Source organism: Macrotis lagotis, chromosome 1, assembly GCF_037893015.1.
Source record: "Macrotis lagotis isolate mMagLag1 chromosome 1, bilby.v1.9.chrom.fasta, whole genome shotgun sequence".
Taxonomy (NCBI): Eukaryota; Metazoa; Chordata; class Mammalia; order Peramelemorphia; family Peramelidae; genus Macrotis; species Macrotis lagotis.
In genome coordinates this window covers 733,448,129-733,453,643 of record NC_133658.1, presented here as the reverse complement: position 1 = coordinate 733,453,643, position 5,515 = coordinate 733,448,129, and positions in this window count along the sequence as shown.

The window sequence follows — 5,515 nt, the reverse complement described above, 5'->3', positions numbered from 1 at the left end:
TTGATTGGTCAAATAACTTACTTCCTGGATATAACAGCCTTCTAACTCCCTAGTCTCAAAATGTTTGATCTTCCAAATATTTTTTTCCAGTAATGTATTTGTCTATCACATGAAAAGCAAACCATTCTGGGAAACGTTAAAAAAAATCTAATCAAAGTCATGTTTTTTTCTGTATATTGATGATTGGAGTTTAAAACACTGAGATAAAGAGATACTTAGACAGAAGTGAAAGGGTCAACTGATCCAGGAGTCAGTTCTTTGAAGTCTATTTATGTATAAAAGAGCTATCTTCTGCCTCAAAGAAGGTAATGAGAAGAACCCCCCCCCCAACATCCCTAAAGATGTTTAAGATTGGATTGCTAGAAGGGACAATGAAAGATTTTCAGGACCCTTCTCCTGCATTCTAACTTAAAAGTCTTTCAGTAATTCTACAACACTGCAAGCTTCTATTGTGTGCAGAGAAGGAGTGGTGGAGTGCAGGGCAAATTGGAGGGGGTGAAGTGTTAATGCAAAGTATAGCTAAGTAGAGGGCTTAGAAAAACTAACTTTTTACATGCATCTTTTTTTTGAATTTGTCTTATTTTAGTTTTAATTTATGGAATAAAGCATTTCCATACCATAGTACAATAAAAAGATGATTGCATATAAAATTGCAAATCCAATATGTTCAACTTACTATTCCTTTCAAATATACAACAAATTATCATGTAAATTTCTTTTTTTCCTCCCTCACCCTTGAGATTGCTACCATTAATCATACACACACACACACACACACACACACACTCACACATGTAGAAGATGAATATATTTTCAAGAAAAAATCATAGAATCTGGAGATTTTAAAATGCATGGAAAATGAAGAAATCAAAACAATTTATAGTCATGAAAAATGCTCTAAATCATTATTGATGAAAGAAATGCAAATTAAAACTACCTTGAGTTATCATTTTATACCTATCAGATTTGTTAAAATGATAGGGGAATGGATGGGAAAGCTGGAAGAGATATGGAAAAATTGGAACATTAATCCATTTTTGGTGGAAGTATTAGCTGATCCAACCATTTTGGAAAAAAACCTGGAATTATGCCCAAAGAGTTATTAAACTGCCTACACTTTTTCATCCAGTAATATCACTACGTCATCTATTTCCAGAGATGATTAGGGAAAAAGGAAAAGACATCTAAAATGTCTCTAACACTTCTCTTTGTAGTGGCAGAGAACTGAAAACTACAAAGATGTCATCAATTGGTAAATGAGGCCACGAGTTATGGCATATAATTTTGATGAATTTTACTGTGCTATAAGAAGTGATGAGTTCAATGATTTTAGAAAAACATGAAAAGACTTGCACAAAATAATGAGATAAATGAGCCAAACCAAGAGAATATTATATTGTTTTAAGGAATATTGTTTTTAAGAACTACTTTTAGTGAATAAGTACATTGACTAGTATAAAGAAAAAAATTATCGATAAAGGATATGTGAAGAAAGATACTATTTGCATCCAGAGAAAGAACTGATAAATTTATGAATGTATAGAGAGAGTGTGTGTGTGTGTGTGTGTGTGTGTGTGTGTGTGTACTTGGTTATAGCTATGTGACCTCAGATCTATCACTCTCTGAAACTCAGATCAGACCTGAGTTTGAATCCTGCCTCAGATACTTACTAGTTGTGTGATCCTAGGCAAGTCAACTAACTTTTCTATGATTCAATTTCCTCAACTATAAAGTGGGTGACAGGGGGGTAGGGGGTGGGAGAGGAGGCATATAACAATAATACCTACCTCCCAGTGTTATTTTTAGAATAAAGTGAGATAATATTGTCTTGCTTGTCACTTAGTGATCATTATTCATTAATTCATTCACTCCTCTACTCATCCTCCATACTATCTCTTGTGTCCTCGAGCTTCAGTGTCCTTTCCTGTAGCATGAGGATAGCAATAGTTGCTTTCTTTACCTTAAGCCAAAATTTCAAAAAGGGAAGACCTAAGACCTTGAAGTCCATCTCATTTGACTTATACTGGAAAAGAAATTCTTATAGAACACTCCTGGAAAGTAGTCCCCCTAGGGGCAGCTAGATGGTGCAGTGGATAGAGCCTGGTCCTGGAGTCAGGAGTATCTGAGTTCAGATCTGGCCTCAGACACTTAATAATTACCTAGTTGTGTGGCCTTGGGCAAGCCACTTAACCCCATTGCCTTGCAAAAAACTAAAAAAAAACCCAAAAAAGAAAGTAGTCCCCCCCCCCACTTTTGTTTTAAGATCTCCAAATTTGTTCCCCAAGGGTTCATTTTAATTCATCAAATCATAGAATCATTATTTGTCAAAATGAATTGAATTATAAATCTACAAAATGTTAGAATTTAAAGATCTCTAGAAACCAAATATGCACTCCTTTTTTTTTTATAGGTGAGAAAACTGAGGGTCAGAGGAGAGAAGTGAATCATCCAGGGCAGCAGAGTCAGAATCAGGTTTTCTTCTTAAATCAGTCTTCCCACAAATCTAGGTCAGTTGAATTTTTTTCTGCATCTCCACCTATCCCCAATCTAAACCTACAGTCTCACTGCTGTCCTAGAACCTCTGAGTTCAGGGACAGTCTTTTTCTTTATCTCCCTTTTGCTTAGAACATTGTCTAATACATAACAAATGTTTACTGACTAGTCAATAATAGCTTCTTAGAGCAAGTTATAAGTAAAAGACCCTGGTAGTTGTCAGACAGCTATTCTCCTTTCTGATGCCCAGGATGCTGTACATTCATTCTCCTTGGCTTCTCTCTAGACCTCAATCCAATAAAATAGAGACTAGATGGAAAATTACACACTAACTCCCTCCGAGGTCCTATAAAAAGTCATTGATGGGGAGAGAGGAAGGGAAAGATGTTTGTGCCCCACCCTAAATTAACAGCATTATTCAAAGTAAAAGAAAAAGAAATAAACCACATGTCCAAAAATTGGCAAATGACTGAAAAAAATATATATTATTAACATAAGAGGATATTATTGTACCAAAAGAAATGAGAATTATGAAAAATATTAATAATTAAACAAACATCTATTAAATGCCTACCATGCTCAAGGCGTTGTATTAAGTGCTGAGACTAGAAAAGACAAAAGCAGAAAATGATAGTCATGAAAATAGCACTTTGTAAAATCTTAAAGCAGCATATAAATGAGTTGCTATTCTTTTACTTGTTGTTGTTGTTAGGCAAAAAAAAATGGTAATAGTGTCTGTTCTCCCTTTGGATCTCAGCTCATTTGATGAGTTCTTGATTTTCTCTCTCTCTCTCTGTTCCTTTTAATGCTGTTTATAATCCTTACAAAATGATTGAAATAATCAATAAGTCAACCTGTATAATAGGAAACATCCCCAGTAAATATTTTAGCTATTTACAGCTATTTCTTTCTTCTTTTTTTTTGCAAGGCAAATGGGGTTAAGTGGCTTGCCCAATTATAAAGTGTCTGAGATCAGATTTGAACCCAGGTATTCCTGACTCCAAGGCTGGTGCTTTATCCACTATGCCACCTAGCCGCCCCTTTACAGCCATTTCTTAAGCTTTCTGTAGCCTCGTCTGAATCTTGTCTCTTTATAAAATTTTATGATTCTTAGAACTAGGGCAGCTGTATAATACAATTGGAGTCAGAAGATCTGAATTCAAATCCAGTCTCAGACACTGACTAGTTATGTGACCCTGTGTAAGTCACTTAACCCTGTTTGCCTCAGTTTCCTCATCTGTAAACTGAGCTAGAGAAGGAAATGGCAAAGCACTATAATGCCAAATAAACTCCAAAAAGAGTCCCAAAGAGTCAAATTTGACTGAAATCAACTAAAAACAACATGAGACTCAGGACCCAGGATGACCACAGAGTATAGTAGCCCCATGCACAAAGGCAGGATAAAGTGTCTGAACAAAGTATGAACAAAGCTAGGGAACAAAGATGGATGGCATGACATAAGATAGAATTCCTTGGATTCAGGAAGCTTTGAATCCTGCCTCTAACACTTATTAGGTATGCAATCCTGGGCAAATCACTATGTGAACCTGGGCAAGTCACTTAACTTCTCTTAGTCATTTGGAAAATAAGTGTTACAATATCTATGGTATGCCCTTTGTAATGAGATTCAAATGCAATGGAGCTTAAAAAACCCCTTTGCTATTTTAATGCACAATATAAATTTCAACTATCATCATGTTTTGGGGAGTTTAAATTTTGGTCCTGCATAAGAAATGCTAAATACTAATACAAGATAGACAATGATACATGCCCAATGTGTTATACAAACATGAAGTACTGGATAATGATTATGCTATTAGGGTGAGAGAGGGTGGGGGGGGCAAGAAAGGGGACTTTGAGATGAAGGATGAGTAGAATTCTAGATTTACACAGAGAGAGAACTTTTCATATGACTGGCATAGAATAAATACCTACATAAAAGCAGTTGCGATGACTTTAATAATTTCCTTCACTAGCAAAAAAGAAGTCTTAGAAAACTCAAAATCCCAAGAGTCATCTTGTCAGAGCAAGACTAGAAGTCATAGCCTGAAATCCTTTTCCTGCAGGCAGGCTATCAACTGACCTCTGATTCATAAAAATCTTCCCTTTCCCCCACGAGGAGCAATAAGCAGCAGTCTCAGGTCCAGGCTCCTGGTTCCTTCCTCCTTTCTACCATTCCTGGTCCTGTTAGATCCTATAAACCCCACAAGCCATTAATGATGGGAGTAGGTATTACATTTCCTCTAGGCTCCCAGTGAAGTGTCCAAATCTACCTAGAGCTCCAATGGACCTTTCCATCCATCATTTTTGTTGACTGTCCTCATTTATGACTATCTTCCATTAATTAAAATGACTTGTTTTACTGGTGATCTCCACGTTTCTCTAAACTGGTGTTTGGGTATTCTGAATCTTCTTAAGTCTGCATTAAGGTAGCACTGTAGCAATATATACTGCCCATACTGGCTCATATCTCTTTAGCATCTGTGTATCATCTCCAGACTAAGTAACACAGAGAATCATACTCTTAGGATTGTACTACATCATAAGAAATGGTGTGTCCCTGCTTATTTGCAAGTAAGTCATTATTATTTTCACTTTACAGATGAGGGAACTAAAATTCTAAGAGGTTAAATGACTCACTGTCATGTAACTCTTTTCAGTTACAATTATTTTACATGAATGAATGAATTATTTATTGCATAATGACTGATCATTTGTTGAATAAATGAATGAATCAGTTATTCATAGCCAAGGTCAAATATCTATGATGCGGGGGAACAGCAAGTAGTACATGGTACATGGTAGACACTTGACAACTGTTAAAATGAATGAAAGAATGTATCCCTCATTAAGTACCAAAAGTCCCAAATCCTCCATTTCCTAGTGCCAAACTTTCTACCAAAGCACACAGGCAACTTTATTTTTATCCTTTATCCCAAACACTAGTTTAGAGAATCATGGAGATGACAAGACAGTAAAGCAAGTCACTTCTCAATATTTTATCTTGACAGGTATTCCCTGA